Source organism: Gossypium raimondii, chromosome 7 (assembly GCF_025698545.1).
Source record: "Gossypium raimondii isolate GPD5lz chromosome 7, ASM2569854v1, whole genome shotgun sequence".
NCBI lineage: Eukaryota > Viridiplantae > Streptophyta > Magnoliopsida > Malvales > Malvaceae > Gossypium > Gossypium raimondii.
In genome coordinates, this window is record NC_068571.1 from 18,506,441 (window position 1) to 18,534,401 (window position 27,961).

The window sequence follows — 27,961 nt, forward strand, 5'->3', positions numbered from 1 at the left end:
TTGTTCCTCAGTTGATTATGTTTTGAGTTAATATCATGCTGCATTTCATTCATACGTGATTGGGTGCACTAAGATTAGCTGAGCGATCCTAACCAGAGGACGACTAGTAGACGCATAATTGAAAAGGTGCAATGCTTAATTTAGGTCATTAAAACCGACTAAGTTAAGGTTCATAATATCTTTAGTTAGCTATATTATCTTGCATGGTTTTTAGATTTATGTAATTAAACTGTTGCAAACGTAAATGTCCTTGTGACCTTGCATAAATGCTAAGAAACCCTTAGTCTAATATGATCAATAACATGCATATTTCACTAAGTAAAAGATCCGAGAGGACTTAATTTGGTTTCCAAACCCATAAGAGATTGAGTTGCCATGGAAGTAATTCCGAACATGTTAGCATAATAAAGGTAAATTGAATTAATTAATATAATTATCCTAGCCCATTAAAGTTGATTGTTTTTGTTGCCAAAGCCTTCATTCATACACTTAGGTAAATTGCACATAGATTAGTTTTGCATTAGGGATCATTATTTGCATTTAATTTAATTTAATTTAATTTAATCATCACAATCCTAAATTTATTGACTTTTATTTTACATCAAATTGTTAATTATAATTTTGCAATTAAATTGATTAAGCTTTTACAGTCCCTGTGGAGACAATAACTCATTTTTACTTATTACTTGAACGACTATGTACACTTGTATAAACACATTACAATTCATTACAAGTTTTTGGTGTCGTTGCCGAGGACTATTGCCTTAATCATTCTTTGTGAAATTATTTTTACAATTTGGTTTTTATTTTTTATTTAGTTTCTAACACTACTAATTTATTCTTTATTTTATTTGTGATTTATTTTCAGGCGTTTTATGAGCATAGATGGAATCATTGATCTATTACTCATGGACCCTGAAATCGACCAGACTTTTAGACAAAGAAGACGTGAGAGATCTGCTCAAAGACAAGTCGAGATGGACATTGGAATTCAAAACGATGGACAAGGTAATGGAGTCAATCTAGTGCACAACCCAATCCTTATTGCTGATGATAGGGACTGTGCCATCGGACACTTTTAATGAGTTAAATCTGGGAATTAGAAGGCCGGATATCGAGGCACCCCAATTCAAATTGAAACCAGTGATGTTTCAAATGATCAAAACGGTGGGTCAATTTAATGGTATGCCCACGGAAGATTCATTTGTTTATGGAGGTGAGTCATTCATTTAAGTTAGCTGGTGTGACTGAAGATGCACTGAGGTTGAAACTGTTTCCGTACTCATTGCGAGATCGAGCACGAGCAAGGCTTAATTCATTTCCACCAAGTTCAATATCTACTTGGAAAGAATTAGCAGAAAGGTTTTTGGTAAAATACTTTCCATCAAATAAGAATACAAAGTTGCATAATGAGATAACAACTTTCCAACAATTGGATGACAAATCTTTGTACGAGGCATGGGAAAGATCCAAGGAATTACTTCATAATTGTCCTCATCATGAGATTCCTTATTGTATACAATTGGAGATGTTTTATAACTGTCTCAACACACATACAACATTAATGGTGGATGCTTTTGCAAATGCTACGATTTTGTCTAAGTCTTATAACAAGGTTTATGAGATCACTGAAAGGATCGTAAGCAATAACTACCAATGGCTGACAAATCGAGCAGTTTCAGGAAGATGAGTAGCCGGAGTGCATGAAGTGGACGCACTAATCTCACTCTTTACTCAAGTATCTTCTATTTCCACTACGTTAAACAGTTTCCCACTAATGATTTGAAAAATTTTACAGCTCAATCACCAAGCCAATGTAATGTAGTTTCTTGTGTATACTGTGGGGATGGTCATTCTTTCGAGAATTGCCTTTCAAATCCCAAATCAATGTAATATTTAAGGAACTAGTATCAAAATAGAAATGGACAAGGACCACAGTCCAACTTTTACAATCCATCATAACGGAACCATCCGAACTTTTCTTGGAGTAATCAATGAAATGGACCAAACAATAATCAAATGCAACATAGACCCAACCAAGTCCAAGGGTTTAATCAAAAAGCCTCAAAACCACCTCAAACCGATTCATCAAATAATTTAGAGGACTTGTTGAAACATGGCGAAAAACAACGCTTTGATCCGAAGTCAAGCAGCAACAATGAAAAATCTGGAGAACCAGATGGTTAGTTACCTACTGAGCTTCGTAGTAGACCACAAGGAGCCTTACCAAGTGGAAAGACGAAATATATACACTTTTTCATGCTCTTTTTAACTCAAATTCATGCAGTTTCGGTAAAATTCTTGTTGAAAAATATATAATTATCATAAAATAATTAAATTGTACTTAAATTATTAACATGTTTAATTTTAATTCATTTTATAATAAATTTTGATTAATTTTGATTATTTTCGACAGGTTTGCACAAAGGGCGAAAACGGCTCGGCAGATACTATTAGAAGCACAAAACCGAGAAGCAATTTTGAAGCATCAAGACGAATTATATTTTTAGCCGAAGACGGTCAAAATTATGAATATTAATTCATAATATAATTATTTTTAATTTTAATACAATTTAATTGAGTTAAATAAATTGTTGTTAATTAATTATGAAAAGGGGCCCAGTTGAGCTGAACTGAGAAAACTGATACAACCGAGCACTGGGTAGCCCAAAACCGTCATACATGCTGACCAAACCAGCCTTTTTGGCTGGTTATTTGGCTTGCAAATAGCCCTTGAAGAATCCTTCAAATTGCATTCAAAAACCCTCCACTATTTATGCCTTTCTAAATTTGCCCTTAGCTTAAAATAACAAGTTTGAGACCTTCAAACTTGCCACATGTGTGGCCGACCATGGGGGGATGTTATGGCTACTTATTTTTTATATTTTTAGCGGCCTTCTCAACCTATAAATACCCCTCTTGGCTGCTCACTTCAAACACATCTAAAAACCATTCTGATACGAGTCACAAAGGCCCAACTCAAGCTCAAGAACATGATGGGCTCGAATTACCACAAGGCCCAATAACGAGGTCAAAGGCCAGGCAAATGCGTTCAAAACTAAATGGAACTATTCAAGAATTTATTAGCAAGGCCTTAGATGTGTATACGAAGGAAAAAGAAAATCAAGATTCACTTTCTTGTTTTCAAGAAAATCAAGAAACCGAATCTTGGTCCAATTTTGCTATTTTGAGCGATTTCAAAAATCAAGAAAATCAAGATTTCAAATCTTGGAAATCTTGGTCCAAGAAACCGAATCTTGCAGCTAAGGCGCATTGGATCTCAGTTACGAGCATCAACGAACCAATTTTGGTAGAAAACGGATTACAAGCCCAAGTTCTTGAAGGCAAGGCCCAATAAGACGTTCCAAGCCCAATCAAGGAATTTAAATTAGACTTAGTTGAAAATCAGGCCAAATTATCAAAGTGGCCCAATTTGTAAAATTTTAAATACCTAGTTTTAATTTTTAGACTTTATGATTTAATTCCTATGTAAAAAATTCAAATTGAGCAAATTTCCATTAAAAGCCTTGGCCGAATTGCCCCTTGAAATTAGTAATTAGGTTTTTTTTTAGATTTCCTAATAGGGTTTGGAAAATAGTTATGAGGCTTATATTAAGGCTTGGCCGGCCACCCTTATGAAAATTACATTGAATATACATTAAAGTCAGATTTTTTTGAGTGAAAATTCTCTTTGAGTTTCTCCAAGAATTTTCTCTTGAGTTTTCTTTAGAAGTAGTTTTAACAATCTTTTTGATTGTAGGAGCCATCTTCAGCCTTCTTCTTGCCATTGTTCCACATTGGAGGGGAGATTAGAGCCGTTTGAAGGGAGTTGTGAAATCTTTATCGATTTTAAGGCTTCTTAGGACTTTTCTTTATTTTGCTTGTTGTTTATTTCTCTTTAAATTTTTTTGCTCGTGCCGATCTATTGATTAACTTGTTTTGATCTCTTTGTTGTGTTTACAGCCATTATACTCTTCAAGAATCTAATCGGCACCCTTCTTGGCAGCAAGAAACGTTCCTTAGTAATCTTTTTTAATTGATCTTGCCGTCCTATCATCCTAACTCTGATTCAATTCGTTTTGCTGGACTTTGAATTTAATTTGTTGTTTTTGGTGTTATTCTTTTCAGATTTGGCTATTTGGAGTCTCTCTTGAATTCAATTTCGTGTTCTTGGCTTCCAAGAATAGTTATTCATAAGTGTTTTTGATTCTTGGCTGATCATTTATTGTTTGGGTATTTTCGTTTCAGATCTAATTGATTCTAAGTTTAATTTTCTGTTTCGTTTTAGATCCAAGCATTTAGCGTGTTCATAGGAGTTTCCCGTGACTTGACAACTCGATCTTGGTCCGCGCGCAACCCTCTATCACATTCATTCTTCTCTTCTCTCTCACTTTTCCCTCTTCATTGTTCTTCATTTTCTTCCTCATTCCCTTGCCAATTTCTCCTCTTGAAAAAGATTCCTTCAACCTCCATTTGGAGCAGCATTCAAGTGTTTGTGGAAGCCTCAGTTCAACAAGAACAAGAGGAGAAGGAGGAGCGAAGCAAACTAGTCAAGCCTCGGAGAAACACCAGATTTGATTCTTGTTCCTTCTCCTTTTAATTTTATTGTTGTTGTTATGAACATGTTTATGAATATTTGTGATGTTGATATGTTTAATTTAATTAATATGGCCTAATTTTAATTCGTGTTAGGTTGACTGCATTTCGTCTATTTGAGTTATTAAAATTGTGTTTGTGTTGTTATAGGCCTCGGTAAGATATTTTGATTAAGTAAAACCATGACCAAGTTATTCTAGCATTACAATTGTAAGGTAACTAATGAATTAATTATTTAAACGGATTGAAATTGTAATTAAATGACACGATACTTAATCAGTGCATGTTTAATCATCTAAGGTAGTTGAGGGTTAAATTAACAATGGTATCTAAGGATACATTAGCCTTGCATAACTTGCAAAATTATTGTGATTAAACTATTTCAAGGTAGAAATACATTGTTACCTCACGTAATCTTTTACTTGCTTATGAAAATTGAATTGATTGTTTGAATTGGCATAGAGATATGTACAATGGATTCTTTTGATTTCAAAAGTATGTATGTGCATTAACACATTTGCTTATTAAAATTTGTTTAATCGGTTGAATTGACATAGAGATATAGTCAAGAGATAAATGGATTTTTGTAGGTGAGTATGTTCATAAGTTAGCAAATTATCGAGTTGCTGTGAATTTAGTCGTAACAACATGAACATGAGTTTAATAAGTCTAAGTTAAGAAATGTAATTAATCTAACACAATTATGTCATCTTGATTAAAATCATCTTTTGAAATCGTGTAGTTGAACTTTTATTTTATATTTTTACTTAGTTAAAATCCTAGTTTTTAATCACCTCCTCAAATCAAAATATTTTTCTTCACCAAAGTGTTTTAAATTGCATTCATAAATAATTCTTTTCACAGTCCTTGTGGGTACGATAACTTGACATTTACTTGTCACTTTATTACTTGTTGTGATTGTGTACACTTGCACGTTTCCGTCATTCCAAGTTTTTGGTACCGTTGCTAGGGACTGTTTTAAAAGTCATTATTTGTGAATTTGTTAATTTTGCATTTTGGTTTATTTTTCTGTTTAATTTTAACTTAATTAATTTTTCTGTGTTTGTTTCAGGTGCTTTTGAGTATTGATCGAATCATCGATTTACTCCCTGTAGACCCTGAGATTGAAAGAACTTTTTGACAATGAAAAGACAAGCAAGTCAAAGAAGGATCGAAGAGACAAACTTTAAAAATTTGAATCAAGGAAACAGAGCAAGCCCTGCTCAAAATCCTATCCTTATTGCTGGTGATAGGGATAGAGCTTTAAGATAGTATGCCGTGCCAGTATTTCATGATCTTAATCCAGGTATTAGGAGACTTGAAATCAAGGCACAATAGTTCGAGCTGAATCCAATAATGTTCCAGATGCTTCAGGCAGTGGGCCGATTCAGTGGAATGCCTACCGAAGATCCTCACCTGCACTTAAGACTGTTCATTGAGGTGAGAGATTATTTCAAGTTAGCCGAAGTACCTGAAGATGCACTACGATTGAAGTTGTTCCTATATTTACTAAGGGACAGAGCTCGAGCCTGGTTAAACTCATTGCCACCAAATTCAATTTCCACATGGCAAGAGTTAGCAGAAAGATTCTTCATGAAGTATTTTTCGCCTAGCAAGAATGCTAAGTTTAGGAACGAGATCACTACTTTCTAACAAATGGATGATGAGTATGAGGCATGGAAAAGGTACAAAGAATTATTATAGAAGTGCCCTCATTATAGAATCCCACATTACATCCAACTTGAGACTTTTTATAATGGTCTCAATGTTCACACGAGGATGGTAGTGGACGCTTCTGCTAATGGTGCTCTCATTTCTAAGTCTTATAATGAGGCTTATGAAATCATTGAGAGGATTACCAGCAACAATTATCAATGGCCAACCAATTAAGTAGCGTCAGGAAGATGAGTCGTTGGAATACATGAAGTAGACCCTCTCACTTCACTCGCATCTCAAGTATTCTTGATTTCCTCAATGTTTAAAATTTTTACCACTAATGGGTTTAATAGTTTTGCAGCACAGCCACCGAATCAATTTGAAAATGTAGCCTGTGTCTATTGTGGGGAAGGAAATCTATTTGAAGAATGTCCATCAGACCCAGAATTCATGTATTACATGGGCAACTAGAACTAAAACTGAGGAAGGCAATGACTACAATCCAATTCCTATATTTCATCGCGGCAAAACCACCCTAATCTCTACTGGAGTAACCAGGGGTTTGGACCCTTCCTAGACTGACCCAGCCACCTATTTTTACCTAACAAGTTCATAAACAACCTCAAGTTGAACCATCCAATGGCTTAGAGAACTTGTTGAAGGCATATAGAGCCAAGAATGATGCCTTAATCCAAAGCAAAACAGCTACATTGAAAAACCTGGAAAACCAAATGGGTCAGCTTGCAACTGAACTCAGAAACTGACCACAAGGTGCTTTACCTAGTGTTATGGAGAATTTGAGGAATCTTGGGGAGGAGCATTGTAAAGCGTTGACATTGAGGAGCGAAAAGACATTAGAGTCCAACATCGTCGAAGTTGAAGAGGAGTCAGCTGATGCTCAAGACTTAGAGGAAGTTCAACTGAGTGTTGAAATTTCAGTTTCACGGAAATCTAAATCTAAAAAATCCGATAAGGTAACTTCTGAATCAGCTAATTCTGATAAACTAACAACTTCGTTAGATGCAGAATTGCCATAGAAGACGAATCAACTAGTTTTAGTAAAGAAGCCTCCACCACCCTACCCTCAAAGACTTCAGAAGTAGAAAGTTCAATTCAAGAATTTCCTAGACGTAGTTAAGCAATTTCATATCAACATTCCGTTGGTTGAAGCACTTGAAAAAATGCCAAGCTACGCCAGATTCATTAAGGATATCCTGTCAAAAAAATGAAGACTTGGAGAATTTGAGACAGTAGCCTTGACAAAGGAATGCAGTGCATATATTCAAGACAAACTACCCCCAAAGTTGAAGGATCCTGGATGTTTGACCATACCTTGCAACATTGGAGCAACATATTGTGGTAAGACACTATGTGATTTGGGTGCGAGTATCAACTTGATGCCCATGTCAATATTTAGGAAGTTGGGGATATGTGAAGTTATGGGGATAGGTAAATTTAGACCTACTACGATTACACTTCAATTAGCAGATCGATTCTTAGCATATCCAGAAGGAAAAATTGAGGACATATTGGTATGTGTAGACAAATTTATTTTTCTTGCTCACTTTGTTATTCTAGACTTTGAAGTAGACAAAGAAGTGCCAATCATCCTAGGAAGGCCTTTCCTAGCAACTGGAAGGACCCTTATTGATGTGCAGAAGGGCGAGCTTACTATGTATGTTTAGGACGACCAGGTAACATTTAATGTTTCCAAGTCTATGTGATTTCTTAACGCAATTAATAATTATCCTGCAGTGTTTGATTTAAAGGAATTAATCATGGAAAAGAAACTAAGCTATGTAGAGGACCCATTGGGAACAAATTTTGACATTAGGCTCTCCAAGTGATGAAGAGGAGGATGAATACTTAGCTTTGCTAGAAGCTAATCAAAGTAGATTTAATCCGCAATACGACATTGAATCTTTGGAGTTAGAGAATAGAGATTATACCCAACCAAAAGTGTTAATCGAGGAGCCACCTAAATTAGAACCGAAGGTACTTCCCTCTCATTTAAAATATGTTTATTTAGGTAACGCTTTTACTTTGTCAGTGATTGTTTCAGCGGCATTAACCGTTAAGCAAGAAGGGAAACTCATCCTAGTATTGAAACAATTCAAGAAGGCTATCGGATGGACCATAACCGATATTAGTGGCGTTAGTCCGTTTGTATGCATGCAAAAGATCATCTTGGAAGATGGCGAGAAAGGGACAATTGATGGACAACGATGACTGAACCCCATCATGAAGGACATGGTAAAGAAAGAAATTTTCAAGCGATTAGATGCGAGTATAATTTACCCCATTTTAGATAGTTTGTGGGTAAGTCCAGTTTAGTGCGGGCCAAAGAAAAGAGGTATTACGATCGTAGAAAATGAAAATAACGAGTTGGTATCAGCTAGAATGGTTACAGGATGGAGAATTTTTATCGATTACTAAAGGCTGAACATGGCGATTACGAAAGATCACTTTCCTTTGCCGTTTTTGGACTAGATGCTGGATAGACTCGCGGGGTGAGACTATTACTATTTTCTTGATGGATACTCGGGGTATAATCAGATTATAGTAGTACTGAAAGATCAATAGAAGATAACATTCACTTGCCTGTATGGTACATTTGCATTTAGATGCATGCCATTTGGTTTATGTAATGCACCCGCTACATTTTAAAGATGTATAATGTCTATTTTTATTGACATGGCTGAGAAATACTTGGAAGTCTTTATGGATGATTTTTCAGTATTCAGAAATACATCTGATGATTCCTTAGCCAATCTAGCCAAGTTACTAAGGCGATGAGAAGAAACAAACCTCGTACTCAATTGGGGAAAGTGCCATTTTATGGTATGAGAAGGTATTATTCTAGGGCATCGGATAACGAGACATGGAATCGAGGTAAATAAAGCAAAGGTAGATGTTATTGAGAAACTCCTACCTCTAACATCTATAAAGAGTGTTAGGAGCTTTTTGGGCCATACCAGTTTCTATCAAAAATTTATCAAGGACTTTTCCAAATTGCTAAACCCTTATGCAAATTATTGGAGAAGGACATGATGTTCAAATTTGATGAAGAGTGTTTAAGAGCTTTCAACGATTTGAAGAGTTGATTAGTTTCAGCACCCATAATCGTCACACCAACCTGGGATTTGCCATTTGAAATGATGTGTGATGCAAGTGACTTCATGATAGGAGCTGTCATGGGCCAGTGAAGGAACAAAGTTGTTCATCCTATCTACTATGCAAGTCAGACTCTGACAGGAGCTCAACTAAATTATACTGTAATAGAGAAAGAGTTACTTGCTATTGTGTTTTCTTTTGACAAGTTTCGATCTTATCTTATAGGTACCAAAGTGAATGTCTATACGGACCATTCGGTAATTAAGCATTTACTTGTCAAGAAAGACGCTAAGCCAATACTGATCTGATGGGTACTTCTACTTCAAGAGTTCGATCTAGAAATTCAAGATCGAAAGGGAGAAGAAAATCAAGTAGCAGACCACTTGTCTAGATTGGAGCCGTAAGGAATTCTCCACTTATACCTATTCATGAGACATTTCCAGATGAACACTTATTGAAGGTAAATCATGTCCATAGTACCCCTTAGTTTGCTGATATTGCTAACTATTTAGCTTGTGGTTTGATACTAATTGATAAGACGTATCATCAAAAGAAAAAGTTTTTTCATTATGTGAAGTACTATTTCTGGGAAGAACCATACTTGTTTAAAAAGTGTGCAGATCAAATGATCAGGAGATGCGTGGCGGAAAATGAAGTAAATAAGATTTTATATCATTGCCACTCAGCTTCGAGTGGGGGACACTTCGGAGGTACACGTACTGTGGCCAAGGTATTGCAAGCTGGATTCTTTTGGCCAACACTATTCAAAGACGCGTATGCTTACATAAAGACCTGTGATCGATGTTAAAGGGTTTAAAACGTCACCAATAGAAATGAGATGCCCCTCACAAACATCATTGAGGTAGAGTTATTTGATGTTTTGGGTATTGACTTTCTCAGTCTTTTCCCTCCGTCTTTTGGTCACAAGTACATATTGGTAGCAATAGACTACTTGTCTAAATGGGTTGAGGTCGAGGTATATCCGATGAACAATGCTAAGGTTGTGATGATGATTTTGCAGAAGCATGTGTTCATAAGGTTTGGAACCCCAAAAGCTTTCATCAGTGATGAAAGGTCCCATTTTGTGAACAAATGGTTAAAATGGTTACTCGAAAAACATGGAGTGAAGCACAAGGTTGCCACAGCTTACCATCCGTAGACGTATGGGCAAGCTGAACTGACAAACAAAGAGATCAAAGGCATACTCGAGAAGGTAGTTTGCTTGAACCATGAGATTGGTCCAAAGGACTGGATAATGCTTTATGGGCCTATAGGACAACATACAAGACATCTTTAGGGATGTCACCCAATAGGTTGGTCTTTGGGAAAACTTGTCATCTGCCCTTGGAGTTAGAGCACAAAGCTTACTGGGATCTCCAACAACTTAACTTGGATCTTAAGCTTGCTAAATAGAAATGAATGCTTCAACTCAACGAGTTAGAAGAATTCCGAGTGTTCTCATATGAGAATGCCAAATTACTCAAGGAAAAACTTAAGAGATGGCATGACAAACACATTTGAGTTCGAGAATTTGAAGCAGGTCAGCAAGTCTTGTTATTCAATTCCAAATCAAGGTTCTTTCTAGGTAAGTTAAAATCACGTTGGTCTGGTCCATTTACGATTTACCAAGTTTATCTATACGGAGTTGTCGAACTTCAAAGTAAGGGAGGTAATTTTTGAGTTAATGCTCAGTGCTTAAAACATTACTGGGGAGATAAAATTAAACGGGATCAAATCTCATTCATTTTATCAGATATTTAATTTTTCTTGTTTTTCTTTTTAAATAAATGATTTAGGGTATATTTTTGGGATTTGTATGTTTAAAAAAACTCTGTCTAGGAGATTGGAACTTAAGCGGGACTGCTTGTTACCCCTCCAATCTTTCCTGAGAATTGATTTTAACATAATCTTCCGAGAAATTATTCTATAAATGGAAAATTTAATTTTTAGTTTTTCAAATAAAAGGGTCAATTTTGATCTAAGTCTTAATTGCAACTTAATTTCAAATTTTCCTTACGCCTAGGTACTTAATTGAATTATTTTCAAAATTTGGTTGTTTTTTGTAAATATTAAAATTAGATGTCTCTTTTTGTAAATATTTTCTAAAGGCATCTAGAATAAATGTTTTTAATTTGATTTAATAAATAAGATGATAATAACTAGTATATAATTATATTTATTATAATATATAAAAATTATTATCAACTTTGCATAGAATTAGGATTAGTTTAAATTTGATCGTATTTTATAGTTTTTGAATAGATTAATAGCAAATAATAATTTAATATTCATTATATTAATTATTAATTGTTGTTAACTTTGTGTAGAATTAGAACTTAGAATATTTTACCTATTAAATTGTTAACTATTACCCTTTTTCCCATAAATTCCACCAACCTTCTCCATCATTCATCACTCATCAAACCAACCTTCATTCACCCGATCGACCATCAATCCTAGCATCCAAAACCACCAGCAATAGCACCGCCTAGTAGCCCCATTCGGCCAGCAGCCCACACACTTGGCACCCCTGGCCAGCAGCTCACCCTGCACGTTGCTACTACCGTACGCACCTACCTCCATCGCGTGCCACTACTGCCTTGCACGCCCTGCTCCACACGCATTGTGCCGTCCCCAGCTCTAGCTCGCGTGCGCCAGTCTTGAGGCTCACTTGACAATGTTGCCTGCCTGCTGCTCGCGTATCTACTCATGCCAAGGTGCGCTGCTGCCATACCTTCCTTGTAACGTGCGTAGCCTTGCACAACACTTCCACCCCACATTTAGCCAATAACCCTACAACCGTCCTAAATTGACCTCTTTTGATTTATATTTTTTTTGAGTTTTTAATTTTTATATAAAGGTGGTAAGACAAATTTTTCTCCTAAATTTCAATTTTATTTTATTATTTAATTTTCCAATTTATTGAATTATTAATATTTTATACTAATTAAATTTTTGAGAAAATATTTGTTCTATCTTATGATCAGGTTAATCATGTCTCGCAAAAGAACTCGTGCCCAAATTGACGAATCACAAAATAAATTCCACTGTGAAGAAGCCAATGCGAGATATGAAAGTGTTTTTAAGAGTCAACAGATGCACCAAGAAAAAGGCTTTATGCTGAAAGAAAGCAACTATATTTATTTCATGGCGCGCATTTGACAAATTGTTGAAGCTCTCCATTGAGAATTATTTTGTGAGAAAAGACCTAGTGCAGGTGAGGAGTTAGTTCGTGAATTTTATGTAAATTTGACCTCAAACGAATTAACAGAAGTTTCCGTTCGAGGAATCAAGGTACCAATAACCTCAAACGCTATCAATGAATTCTTTAAATTACCTGATTTCGAAGACGACGAATATTCTTCCTTGATGAGAAATATTGAGTCTGAAAATCTACAAGAAATTCTTGAGGAACTTACAGTTCTAGGTTCTAAGTGGACTGTGTCAAAGTAAGGAATTCACACTTGTCGCAGTGAAGGTATGGTTCTATTTCATTCGATTCAGCCTTATGCCTATTTCACATGGGACTACAATTTCATTAGAATGAATGGTTTTATTATACTTGATTTTAACTAGAAAGACCATTGATGCGGGAAAAATCATCTTGAGAGAAATGCGGAATTGTGCCACTACACGTTCTGGACCAGCTTACTTTCCCTTTATGATAACAATTTTGTGCTTGAAAGCTAAAATTCTTGCAAACGTAAAGAAGACAGGTTATAGCCAGGGCACAATCACAAATTGGGACCTCTACCGAATAGCCGGAGACTCTGTTCTATAGCAACAAGTTGAAGAAAGTGAGGATCCCGATTTCACAGAGATCAAACCGATGCAATCAGCTGAAATCCCTGATAAGGCAGAACCAATAGAACTAGTAACCAAACCTGACGTCGTAACTTCAATGTTGAGGACTCAATCACCTCGCCCAGATCTTTGAGATGTACTGTCCAAGTTCATGGACATGATGCAACATATGTTGTGGCAACAACAAGCTTACTGGAGATATTAAAAAATACGGGACAACTCAATGAGAAGTGCTCTTATGAAAATATTCAATGACCTGTTTATTTTTGTGCCTGAGTTTTTAGATTTTATATTTGAACCATGGAGTCAACTATCGAAGAGGGAGCGAAGCGATTGATGCAAAAACAAAGACAATGGAGCAAAAGATGGGTCGAATTCGGGGGGATCTCCAAATAAATGAAAAGGGGAGATCTTGACTTTATTTTATTTTTGTTCTTAGGTTATTTAATATTTTAGGATTAGGTTTTATTAGGAATTTTTTATTTTTTCATTATAAAACAAGATGTGGAAATCATAAATAAAAATGAACAAGTTGCAAAGTACAAAGTGTGACAATAGATATATATACATGTCTAGGATTGGATTTAGAAAGAGTTGGGTACTTAAGCAGTCAAATTGACTCACCTCCTCTTTTCTAGAATCCTACCTGGTGTATAGTATATATTCACTTTTAACAATGAGAACATTGTTCATCTTAAGTGGGGGGACCAAAAAATTAAAATTATTTCCTCTCAGAACAATTTTTTCTTTTAATTATGGTTAGGATATATTTTGTTCAAAAATTTAAAATTTTGTTAAGTATGCTAAACTTCTGTACAAATAAAGTTTGATTATTTCAATAATTGTTATGTTAGCTGAATTATGACATAAATGTATTTTTAAAGCATGCAATCATACCATAAAATTTTTAGTTCCTTAGGAAAGTTAGGCATGCATGAAAGTTTACGTTTCTAGAATTCACTAAGTAGTTTCTTGAGGCGAAATCCTAGGAAGCATGGAATGTTGAAAATGATTTAGGCAACTTTTGTTTGGACCGTTTGAGCCATTCAAAGCCAAACTTGATGAAAATTTATCCCTTGAAACCCAACTTTGAGACTATATGGCCTAATTTTATTTGAACCCTTGCAATATTTAGCCATCACTTCTCTCTTAATTATCTTTAAATTGTCCCAAACAATAGACTCAGTACTATTCAAAATATTCTTTAAAAATAATTTTGGGGGAGTTGAAAAGAAGTATCAAATGCTCAAAAAAATTGTAGTACATACAGCAAAATGCTCGTGAAAAAGAAAAAAAGAGAGAATATGTACTCAAAAGAAATATATGTACAAAAGAGCATGTGAAAGCAAAACATGTTGGTGTAACAAAGGTAGTTATTTCGATGGTCCAATTCAAGCTGAGACTAGGGTTTTTTAACCTAAATTTATCTATCTTTTACCTACCCCTAGCCTGGCCACGTTACAACCTTTTTAAAGACTTATTGATTCAGGTTTCTATGCTACCTACATTAGTAGAGAGAAATTGCTATGTTCAACATATGAAGGCATAAATTAAACTTAATAATTGCAACTTAATTTTTAATAAGGGAATAAAATCAAATTGGTAGGAATTTAACATGTCTTTATTGAGAAAACATTTAGTCTATTTTTGCTATCAGAAGAATAATTGAGATTAATTTGAATGATATGTATACATAAGTAGCATAAATATCAAAATCTTGTTCTTGAGCATAAGTATACTAAAATCATAATTTTGGGAAGAATATTGTTTTGAAAGCATTTTTTAAAGGTGTTTTCGAGAAATTCTTTTCAAATTTTTGCATTACTCAGGATGAGGAATGAATTAAGTTTGGGGGTGTGGAAACACGAAAATATACACACTTTTTCATTCCCTTTTTAATTCAAATTCATGCATTTCGGTAAAATTCTTGTTGAAAAATATATAATTATTATAAAATAATTAAATTTTACTTAAATTATTAACATGTTGAATTTTAATTCATTTTATAACAAATTTTGATTATTTTTGACAGATTCGCACAAATGGCGAAAAACGGCTCGACAAACACTACTAGAAGCACAAAACCAAGAAGCAATTTTGAAGCATCAAGGTGAGTTATATCTTCAGGCAAAGATGGTCAAAATTAATTATATTAATTCATAATATAATTAATTTTAATTTTAATCCGATTTAATTGGGTTAAATAAATTGTTGTTAATTAATTATGAAAAAGGGCCTAATTGAGCTGAACCGAGAAAACCGATCCAACCGAGCACTGGGCAACCCAAAACCGTCCCACATACTGACCCAATCAGCTTGTTTGGCTGATTATTTGGCTTGCAAAATAGCCCTTGAAGACTCCTTCAATTTTCATTCAAACCCCTCCACTCTTTATGCCTTTTTAGATTATCCCCTACCTTAAAATAGCAAGTTTGAAACCTTCAAACTTGCCACATGTGTGGCCAGCCATGATGGGAATCTATGGTTGCTGATTTTTTCTATATTTAGCAACCTTCTATACCAATAAATACCCCCTTAGCTGCTCACTTCAAACACATATGAAAACCATTCATTCTTCACTTCTCTCTGACTTTTCTCTCTTTATTGTTCTTCATTTTATTCCCCATTCCCTCGCCGATTTCGCCTATTGAAAAAGAGTCCTTTAGCCTCTATTTGGAGCAGCATTCAAGTATTTATGGAAGCCTCAATTCAACAAGAACAAGTGGAGAAGGAGGAGCGGAGCAAACTAGTCAAGCCTCGGAGAAACACCAGATTTGATTCTTGTTCCTTATCCTTTTAATTTTATTGTTGTTGTTATGAACATGTCTATGAATATTTCTAATTTTGATATTTTTAATTTAATTAATATTTTTAAAATTTAATTCGTGCTAGGTTGATTGCATTTTGTCTACTTGAGTTAATAAAATTGTGCTTATGTTGTTATAGGCCTTGGTAAGATGTTTGATTAAGTAAAATCATGACTAATTTATTCTAGCATTACAATTGTAAGGTAACTAATGAATTAATTATTTAAACGGATTGAAATTGTAGTTAATTGACATGATACTTTATCAGTGCATGTTTAATCATCTAAGGTAGCTGAGGGTTAAATTAGCAACGGTATCTAACGATACATTAGCCTTACATAACTTGCAAGATTATTGTAATTAAACTATTTCACGGTAGATCATTGTTACCTCACGTAATCTTTTACTTGCTTATGAAAATTGAATTTATTTTTTAAATTGGCATAGAGATATGTACAAGAGATTATTTTGATTTCATAAGTATGTATGCGCATTAACACATTTGCTTATTAAAATTTGTTTAACCGATTGAATTGACATAGAGATATAGTTAAGAGATAAATGGATTTTGGCAAGTGAGTATGTTCATAAGTTAGTGAATTACCGAGTTTTGTGAATTTATTTGTAACAACATGAACATGAGTTTAATAATTCTAAGTTAAGAAATGTAATTAATCTAAACAATTATGTCAACTTGATTAAAATCATCTTTTGAAATTGTGCATTGAAACTTTTATTTTATATTTTTTAGTTAGTTAAAATCCTAGTTTCTAATCACCTTTTTAAATCAAAATATTTTTCTTCACCAAAGTGTTTTAAATTGCATTCATAAATAATTCTTTTCACAGTATCTGTGGGTACGATAACTCGACATTTACTCGTCACTTTATTACTTGTTACGATTATGTACACTTGCACAATTCTGTCGTTCCACCGAGCGACATAGAAAATCTAAGAAATTTGGGTAAGGAGCATTGGAAAGTGGTAGAACTACAAAGTGGTAAGATTTTGGAACCTAAGAAGGTTGTGGTTGAGATGAGCCTACTGGAAAGGAGGAAAGTCAACCAACAGTTGAAGTTCCTACCATAGAAAATTCAACCAACAGTTAAACCCTAAACTAATGAATTTTAAAAAGCTAACACCCTCTTTTACAAATTCACCTCCTTAGAAAAGTTGTCCATATCAACCTAGAGTTTCATATCATCAAAGACTTCAGTAGAACAAACAAAAACAAGAGGTACAATTTAAGTTTTTGGATGTTCTAAAGTAGCTACATATCAATATACCGTTGGTAGAGGCTTTAGAACAAATGCCTAATTACGTGAAGTTTATGAAGGATATCTTATCCAAGAACAAACGGCTTAGTGAGTATGAGATTTTCGCTTTGACGAATGAGTGTAGTGCGTTTTTACAGAACAAGATACCTCTGAAATTGAAGGATCCTAGAAGCTTTACGATGCCTTGAAACATTGGTGAATCATATTGCGGTAAGGCTTTAGGTGACTTAGGAGCAAGCATCAACTTGATGCCCAAATCCATTTTCAAGTTGTTGGGAATAAGAGAAGTAAGACCCACTACTATAACACTTTAACTTACAGAACGATCATTAGCATATCCTGAAGGAAAGATTGAGGATGTTTTGGTAAGAGTCAATAAATTTATTTTTCCTAGTGATTTTGGATTTTGAAGCAAACAAAGAAGTTCCGATCATCTTGGGGAGACTTTTCCTAGCCACGGGAAGAATGTTGATAGATGTGCAAAAAGGTAAACTCACGATGCGAGTTTAAGATGATAAGGTAATGTTTAACATTCTGAAGGCAATGAAATTTCCCGATTCAATGGAAGTTTGTTCGGTAATGGAGGAATTAGAAACCTTAGTTTCTATGGGAAGCAATTCTAAGGAAGACCTTTTGGAAAACACCTTAGCTTCTGAACCATTCGAAGATGAAAAAGGTAACAAAGGTTTGGCTTTGATGAAAGCCAATCCGATGAGTTATATTCAACCACCACGGTTTGAACCAATAGAGTTGGAAGTTTAAAAAATTGTGCAACCCAAGTCATCAATCGAGGAACCACCTAAACTCGAACTAAAGGTACTTCCATCTCAATTAAAATATGTTTATCTCGGTGATAATTCTACATTGACTGTGATTATTTTAGCGAACTTGACAGAACATCAAAAGGAGCAATTGATTGTTGTTTTAAAGAAGTTTAAAAAGGCAATTGGTTGGACCATAACTGACATACGAGGTATAAGTCTTTCCTTTTGTATACATAAAATCATTTTAGAGGAAGCTGAAAAAGGTAAGATTGATGGGCAAAGGAGACTTAACCCTATCATGAAAGAAGTAGTTCAGAAGGAGCTAATTAAACGGTTAGATGCATGAATTTTTTACCCCATCTTAGATAGTTCTTGGGTAAGTCCGGTGCAATGCATACCCAAGAAAGGTGGGATCACAATTGTTGAGAATAAGCGAAACGAGTTAATCTCGACGAGAATTGTCACGGGTTGGAGAATCTATATTAAATATAGAAAGTTGAACAAAGCCACTCATAAGGATCATTTTCCTTTATCTTTTATGGATTAAATGCTAGATCGACTGGCAGGTAACGAATTTTATTGCTTTTTAGATGGATATTTGGGATACAACCAAATAGTTGTAGCTAACTACTTTTACCTGTCCATATGGTACATTTGCTTTTAGGTGAATGCCTTTCAGCTTATGAAATGCACATGCCACATTTTAGAGATTTATGATGACAATTTTCACTGATATAGTTGAAATTTATGTTAAAGTTTTCATGGATAATTTCTCTGTTTTTGGTAATACTTGCAATGTTTGTTTTAATAATTTGGATAAGGTGCTCAAAAGATGTGAGGAGACGAATCTCATCCTTAATTGGGAGAAGTGCCATTTAATGGTTAATGAGGGAATTGTCTTAGGGCATAAAATTTCTAAGAAGGGAATCGAAGTGGATAAAGCAAATGTGGACATAATTGAAATATTACCGCCTCCAGTTAGTGTGAAAGGTGTTAGAAGCTTTTTGGGCCATGCCAGTTTTTATTGTAGATTTATAAAGGATTTTTAAAAAAAATTTAAGCCTTTATGTATGCTTTTAGAAAAAAGATGTTTTTAATTTTAACAAAACATGTTTAAAAGCTTTTGAAAATTTGAAAAATTGGTTAATTTCAACCCCAATAATTATAACACCTGATTGGAACATGCTTTTGAGTTGATGTGTGATGTGAGCGATTTTGCTGTTGGAGCTGTGATGGGTCGAAAAAGGAACAAAGTCTGTCATCCTATCTACTATGCAAACAGAACTTTGATATGAGCCAAGATCAATTATACGGTAATTGAAAATGAACTCTTTGCTATAGTTTTTTCTTTTGACAAGTTTTGCTCATATCTTGTAGGTACCAAAGTTACAGTGTTTTTCGATCATGCTGTCATCAAGTACTTACTCACGAAAAAAGATGCTAAACCAAGGCTAATTCAATGGGTACTTTTACTCTAAGAATTTGACCTTGAGATCCAAGATATAAAAGGTATTGAAAATTATGTAGCCGATCATCTATCAAGGTTGGAACAAAATGAGGTAACTTCTTCACTTGTTCTAATTAATGAGAATTTTCCTGATGAGCATATCTTTGAGGTAAGTCAAATCTATGAAACACCTTGGTTTGCTGATTTTTCCAATTACTTAGAATGTGGAATAATTTCATCTAAAAGTAAATATATCGTATGGGCAAGTGCATTACATAAGCAGAAAGATATCCGTCTAAAAGCATTACATTATACAGAAAAATCATTCATGAAAACCTCAACAAAATTTTCAACCATATTAATGAAAATTGCCATCATACATCACTGAAATGTGGCAGGTGCATTACATAAGCTGAAAGGCATCCGTCTAAAAGCAAATGTACCGTATGGGTAAGTAAAAGTAGTTTTATGTTGGTCTTCTGAGGCTACAATTATTTGGTTGTATCCCAAATATCCATCCAAAAAGTAGTAAAATTCGTTACCTGCCAGTTGATCTAACATTTGATCCATAAAAGGCAACAGAAAATGATCATTATGAGTGGCTTCATTCAATTTTCTATTGTCAATACAGATTCTCCAACCAGTGACAGTTCTCATCATGATTAATTCGTTACATTCATTCTCGACAATCGTGATTCCACCTTTCTTTGGTACACGTTGTACCAGACTTACCCAAGAACTATCTGAGATGGGGTAGATAATTCTTGCATGTAACCATTTGATTACTTCTTTCTATACTACCTCTTTCATGATAGGGTTATGTCTCATTTGTCCATCTGTTCTACCTTTCTCACCTTCCTCTAAAATAATATTATGTATAAAAAAGGAAGTCCTTATACCTTGTATGTCAGCTATGGTCTAACCAATTGCCGTTTTAAATTTCTTTAAAATAGCAATCAGTTGCTCCTCTTAGTGTTCTGTCAGTTCTGCTGAAACAATCACAGGAAAAGTAGAACTATTACCCAAATAACATATTTTAAATGGGACGGAAGTACCTTTAGTTCAAGCTTAGGTGGTTCCTTGATTGACAACCTGAGTTGTGTAAATTCTGAAACTTCCAACTCTAGCGGTTTGAACCACAATGGTTGAATTTAACTCATTGGATTGGCTGCCATCAAAGCCATGTTTTCATTACCTTTTTTTATCTTTAAATGGTTTAGACCCTAAAGTGTTCTCCAATGGGTCTTCTTCAAAATTACTCCCCCATTCCATAGAAACTAAGGTTTTTAATTCCTCCATTACTGAATATTCCTTCGTCGAATTGGGAAATTTCATGGCCTTCAGAATGTTAAATGTTACCTGGTCGTCTGGAACTCGCCTTGTGAATTCTCCTTTTTACACATCTATCAACATTCTTCTCATGGCTAGGAAATGTCTCATTAGGATGATCAGAACTTCCTTATCTGCTTCAAAGTTTAACACAATAAATTCAATAAGAAAAATAAACTTATCAGCTCTTACCAAAACATCCTCGATATTTCCCTAGGGATATGCTAACGAATGATCCGCTAGTTGAAGTGTCATAGTAGTGGGTCTTACTTCACCTATTCCAAACAGTTTGAAAATAGATTTGGTCATCAAGTTGATGAAGGTCGGATAAAGCTTTACCGCAGTAAGATTTTTTGATGTTACAGGGTACCGTAAAGCTTCTAGGGTCCTTTAATTTTGGAGGTAGCTTGTTTTGTAAGAACGTACTGCACTCCTTCGTCAAAATAGTATTCTCATACTCACTAAAACTTTTCTTATTTAATAGAATATCCTTCATAAACTTCATGTAGTTGGGAATTTGTTCTAAAGCCTCTACTGGTGAGATGTTGATGTGAAGTTGCTTTAGAACATCTAAGAACTTCTTGAATTGTATCTCTTGTTTCTGCTTATTCTGCTAAAGTCTTTGAGGATATGGAACTTTAGGATGATATGGACAACTTTTCTACAGAGGTAAATATGCAAAAGAAGGTGTTAGCTTCTCAAAATTCACTAGTTTAGGGTTTACCTCATCAGATTTCTCAAATATGGTTTTTTTTGGTGTAGGACTTCAACTATTGGTTGAATTTCCTCCTTTTCAGTAGGCTCATATTCAATCATAACCTCCTTGGGTTCTAAAATCTTACCATTTCGTAATGCAACTACCTTGCAATGTTCCTTACCAAAATTCCTCAAATTTTCTATATCCCTCGGCAAGGCCCCTTGCAGTCTACTACGAAGCTCAGGAGCTAACTGACCCATTTTGTTCTTCAGATTTTTTAGTGTTGCTACTTGGCTTTAGATCAATGTGTCATTTTTCACCATGTACACCTTCAAGAAGTCCTCCAAACTATTTGATGACTTAGCTTGAGGTGGTTTTGGGGATTTTTGAGTAAACCTTTGAGATTGGTTGGGTCTATGTTGCATATGATTGTTCGATCCATTTCCTTGGTTACTCTAGGAAAAGTTTGGATGATTCCTCCATGATGGATTGTAGAAGTTGGATTGTGGTCCTTGTCCACTTCTATTTTGATACCGATTCCTTATATAATTAACTGACTCGGGGTTTTAAGGGCAATTCTCGATATAATGACCATCCCCACAATATACACAGGAAACAACATCATACTGACTTGGTGATTGAGCTATAAAATTATTCAAACAATTAGTGGTAAACTGTTTTAACATAGAAGAAATAGAAGATACCTAAGTAGAGAGTGAAGTCAGCGCGTCCAATTCATGCACTCCAACTACTTATCTTTCAGAAACTGCTCGATTTCTCGGCCATTGGTAATTGTTACTAGCGATCCTTTCGATGATCTCGTATGCCTCGTTATAAGACTTACACAAAATTACACCATTCGAAAAAGCATCTACCATTAATCATGTATGTGCATTGAGACCGTTATAAAATGTCTCCAATTGGATGCAATGAGGAATCCCATGATGAGGACACTTACAAAGTAATTCCTCGAATATTTCTCATACCTTGTATAAGGACTCATCATCCAATTATTGGAAAGTAGTTATCTCATTTCGCAACTTTGTATTCTTGCTCAGAGGAAAATACTTTACCAAAAAACCTTTTGTTAATTCTTTCCATGTAGGTATTGAACTTGGTGGCAAAGAATTCAGCCATGCTCGTGCTCGATCTCGCAATGAGTATGGAAATAGTTTCAACCTTAATGCATCTTCAGTCACACCAGTTATCTTAAATGAATCACTCACCTCAATGAATAATCGAAGGTGAATATGTGGATCTTCCGTGGGCATTCCACTAAATTGGCTCACTATTTGGAGTATTTGAAACATCACTAGTTATAATTTGAATTGAGGTGCCTCGATATCTGGCCTCCTGATTCCTAGATTTAAGTCATTGAAGAGTGGCACAACGTATTGTCTTATGGCACGATCTCTATCATCAGAAATAAGGATTGGGTTGTGCACATGATTGACTTCAATACCTTTTCCATCATTTTTATTTCCAATGTCCATCTTGGCTTGTCTTTGAGCAAATCTCTCGCATCTTCTCGTTCTAAATGTTTTCTCGATTTCAAGGTCTATAAGTAATAGATTAAAAATTTGACCTATGCTCATAAACACTTGAAAAATAACTATGCTACGATGGTATCGATCAGACCCTTCGCATGTAATTTCACCTGTTGAAGTTGAGATTTAGCCTGATATGATGTATAGTGAAGAACCAATCAGAATTCCAGCTCGAGAAGTTAAAGAATTGAGGAATAAAAGCATAGCTTTAGTGAAAGTACTTTGGCAACGACACAGTATAGACGAAGCTACCTAGAAACCGAAAGAAACCCTGAAAGTGCAATACTCAAACCTCTTTGAAAGGGCCGAAGGTATTTCCCTCACATTTAAAATATGTTTATTTAGGTAACACTTCTACTTTTTCTATGATTGTTTCAATAGGGTTGACCATAGAGCAAGAAGAGAAACTTATCCTAGTATTGGAACAATTCAATAAGGCTAACGGATGGACCATAGCCGATATTCATGGCATTAGTCCATCTGTATGCATGCACATGATCATCCTGGAATATGGCATGAAAGGGCCGAAGGATGTGGTAAAGAAAGAAATCATTAAGTGGTTAGATGCAGGTATAATTTACCCCATCTCAGACAGTTCGTAGGTAAGTCTGGTCCATTGCGTGCCAAAGAAAGGAGGTATTACGGTCATTGAGAACAAGAATAACAAGTTGATACCAACTAGAACGGTTACGGGATGAATAATTTGCATCAATTACTAGAAGCTAAACAAGGCGGTTAGGAAAGATCACTTTCCTTTACCGTTCTTGGACCAGATCCCAGATAGGCTCGTGGGGTGAAACTATTACTATTTTCTCGATGGATACTCAAGGTATAATCAAATTACAGTAGCATCAGAGGATCAATACAAAACAACATTCACAAACCCGTATGATACGTTTTCATTTAGACGTATGCCATTTGGTTTAGATAATGCACCTGCTATATTTTAAAGATTTAGGATGTCTATTTTTACTGACATGGTTGAAAAGTATTTGGAAGTGTTTATGGATGATTGTTCAGTATTCAGAGATACGTATGATAATTGCCTAGCCAATCTAGCCAAGGTACTAAGGCGATGCGAAAAAGCAAATTTCGTACTTAACTGGGAAAAGTGTCATTTTATGGTACGAGAAGGTATTGTTTTAAGGCATCGGATAACGAGACATGGAATCGAGGTAGATAAAGCAAAGGTAGATGTTATTGAGAAACTCCTACCTCCAACATCTGTAAAGGATGTTAGGAGCTTTTTGGGCCATACCGGTTTCTATCGGAGATTTATCAAAGACTTCTCCAAAATTGTTAAACCTTTAAGCAAATTATTGGAGAAGGACACGATGTTCAAATTTGATGAGGAGTGTTTAAGAGCTTTCAATGATTTGAAGAGTTGATTAGTTTTGGCACCCATTATCGTCACACTGGAATGGGAATTGCCATTTGAATTAATGTGTGACGCATGTGACTTCACGATAGGAGTTGTCATGGGCCATCGAAGGAACAAAGTTTTTCACCCCATCTACTATGCAAGTGGGACTTTGACGGGAGCTTAATTGAATTATACGGTAACAGAGAAATAGTTACTTGCTATTGTGTTTGCTTTTGACAAGTTTCGATCTTATCTTGTAGGTACCAAAATGACGGTCTATACAAATCATTTGACAATTAAATATTTTCTTGCCAAGAAAGATGCTAAGCCGAGCCTGATCCAATGAGTACTTTTACTCCAAGAGTTCGATCTAGAAATTCAAGATTGAAAGGGAGTAGAAAACCAAGTAGCAGATCACTAGTCTAGATTGGAGTCACAAGAAGGGAATCTCCACTTATACGGATTCAGGAGACATTCCTAGATGAACACATACTAAAGGTAAATCATGTCCATAATAACCGTTGGTTTTCTAATTTTGCTAACTATTTAGCTTATGGTTTGATGCCTGTTGATAAGACGTATCATCAAAAGAAAAAGTTTCTTCACGATATGAAGTACTATTTTTGGGAAGAGACATATTTGTTTAAAAATGTACAGATCAAATGATCAGGAGATGTGTGGCAGAAGATGAAGTACAAAAGATTCTATATCATTGCCACACAACTCTAAGTGGGGGACACTTCAGAGGTACATGTACTACAACCAAAGTATTGCAAGCCGGATTCTTTTGGCCAACGCTATTCAAAGATGTGTATGCTTACATAAAGAGTTGTGATCGATGCCAAAGGGTTGGAAACATTACCAATAGAAATGAGATGCCATGGACAAACATCATTGAGGTGGAATTCTTTGATGTTTGGGGTATTGACTTTCTCGATCATTTCCCTCCGTCTTTTGGTTACAAGTACATATTGGTAGTAGTAGACTACGTGTCTAAGTGGGTTGAGGTCAAGGCATATCAAACGAATAATGTCAAGGTTGTGATGGATATTTTGTAGAAGCATGTGTTCACAAGGTTTGGAACCCGAGAGCTATCATCAGTGATGAAGGGTCCCATTTTGTGAACAAATGGTTGAAGTGGTTACTCGTCAAACATGGAGTGAAGCACAAGGTAGTTTACCATCTACAGACGAACGAGCAAGCTGAACTGGCAAACAAAGAGATCAAAGGCATACCCGAGAAGGTAGTTTGCTCGAATCGGCGAGATTGGTCCAAAAGACTAGATGTTGCTTTATGGGCCTACGGAACAGCGTACAAGACACCTTTAGGGATGTCACCTTATAGGTTGGTTTTTGGAAAAGCCTGTAATCTGCCTTTGGAGTTAGAACACAAAGCTTACTGGGGTCTCGAACAACTCAACTTGGATCTTAAGCTTGCTAAAGAGAAATAGATGCTTCAACTCAACGAGTTAGAAGAGTTCTGAATGTTCTCATAAGAGAATGCCAAACTATTTAAGGAAAAACTTAAAAGATGGCATGACAAACACATTCAAGTTCAAGAATTTGAAGCAAGTCAACAAGTGTTATTATTCAATTCTAGATTAATGTTCTTTCCAGGTAAGTTAAAATCACGTTGGTCCGTTCCATTTACGGTTCACCAAGTTTTCCTATATCGAGTTGCCAAACTTCAAGGTAATGGAGGTAATTTTCGAGTCAATGCTCAGCGCTTAAAACATTACTGGGGGATAAAATTGAGCGGGATATAGTCTCGTTTATTTTATCAGATATTTAAAATTTCTCATTTTTCTTTTTAAATAACTAATTTAGGGTATATTTTCGGGATCAGTATGTTTAAATAAATTATTTCTTGAAGATTGGAACTTAAGGGGGACCACTTGTGATCCCCCTAATCTTTCTTGAGAATTGATTTTAACATAATCTTCCGAGAAATTATTCCCTAAATGGCAAAATTATTTTTTAGTTTTTCAAATAAAAGGTTAAATTTTGATCCAAGTCTTAATTGCAACTCAATTTCAAATTTTCTTTAAGTCTAGGTACTTAATTGAATTGTTTTCAAATTTTGGTTGCTCTTTTGTAAATATTAGAAATTAGATGTCTCTTTTGTAAATATTTTCAAAGGCATCTAAAATAAATGTTTTATTTTTAATAATTAAGATAATAATAACTAGTATATAATTATAGTTATTATAATATATATTAATTATTATCAACTTTGCATAGAATTAGGATTTGTTTAAATTTGATCATATTTTAATTAATTATTTTTTCCAATAAATTAATAGCAAATAATAATTTAATATGCTTATATTAATTATTAATTGTTATTAACTTTCTGTAAAATTAGAACTTAGAATATTTTAACTATTAATTTGTTCTAAGAATTCTAATTGAACTCCTACCCTCTTAACTATAAATTTCAATCACCTTCTACACTTTTTGACATCACCTTAAGCAAACCACACCAACAATCACCTAGTGCCACAGCTCCTAAACCTCTGGCTACAACATCACCTAGCCAGATCAGACACTTTGCGCCTAGCCTAGCACTCACTTACGCCTGCTCACATCGCTCATGCCAGGCCTTCTCCCATGCACCTGCTCTCGCACTAGGCTATTGCTCCCACGCACCTGCCTGCACACACCTGCCTCCATCGCACCACGTTGCCACTAGTTGCTGCCTAGTCGATGCAACTGCTCACACCAAGGCTGCGCGCTGCTGTTGTACGTTACTTCAAACTCGTACGCACCCTTGCTAGCCGCACACCCCTGCCTAACACACCACACCATCAAGACACCCTCCAACCATCCCTAAACCGACCTCTTTTTTTATATTTATTTTCTTTTAGTTTTTAATTTTTATACAAAGGTGGTAAAAAAATTTTCTCCTAAATTTTAATTTTTTTTAATTATTTAAACTCTTCAATTTATTTTAAATTGTTAATATTTTATACTAATTGAATTTTTTAGAAAATATTTGTTTCCATCTTATATTCAGGTTAATCATGCGTGGCAAGAGAACTTGTGTCTCTGTCCAAGTTTATGAAACACAAAATAAATTTCATTGTGAAGAAGCCAAAGCGATATACGAAAGCATTTTCAAGAATCAACAAATGCACCCTGAAAAAGGCTTTACACTAAAAGAAAGGAACTATATCGATTTCATGGTGCGCATTCGATAAATTGCTGAAGCTCTCAATTGGGAGTTGTTTTGTGAGAAAAAATTGAGTGCAGATGATGAATTAGTTCATGAATTTTATGCAAATTTGACCTCAAGCGAATTAACAGAAGTTTCTATCTGAGGAATCAAGGAACCAATAAGCTCAACCGCTATTAATGAATTCTTCGAAATACCTGATTTCGAAGATGACGCATATTCTTCCTTGATGAAAAATATTGAGCCTGAAAATCTACAAGAAATTCTCGAGGAGCTTACATTTCCAGGTTCTAAGTGGACTGTGTCAAAGCAAGGAATTCACACTTGTCACAGAGAATATTTGACACCACTAGCGAAGGTATGGTTCTCTTTCATTTGATTTAGCC

At 35.0% G+C, this 27,961-nt stretch overlaps 2 non-coding genes and 1 pseudogene across 2 annotated transcripts; 1 reads left to right on the forward strand and 2 right to left on the reverse strand.

Annotated features, from left to right (window-relative positions):
* Positions 1–1,400: 1,400 nt before the first annotated feature.
* On the reverse strand, positions 1,401–1,506 carry LOC128042637 (small nucleolar RNA R71). The gene has a single exon (XR_008198152.1). It is a non-coding gene; the product is annotated as a small nucleolar RNA R71 (small nucleolar RNA).
* Positions 1,507–6,219: 4,713 nt separating this feature from the next.
* On the reverse strand, positions 6,220–6,320 carry LOC128042681 (small nucleolar RNA R71; annotated as a pseudogene).
* Positions 6,321–22,427: 16,107 nt separating this feature from the next.
* On the forward strand, positions 22,428–22,534 carry LOC128042684 (small nucleolar RNA R71). Its single transcript, XR_008198197.1, has one exon. It is a non-coding gene; the product is annotated as a small nucleolar RNA R71 (small nucleolar RNA).
* Positions 22,535–27,961: the final 5,427 nt, after the last annotated feature.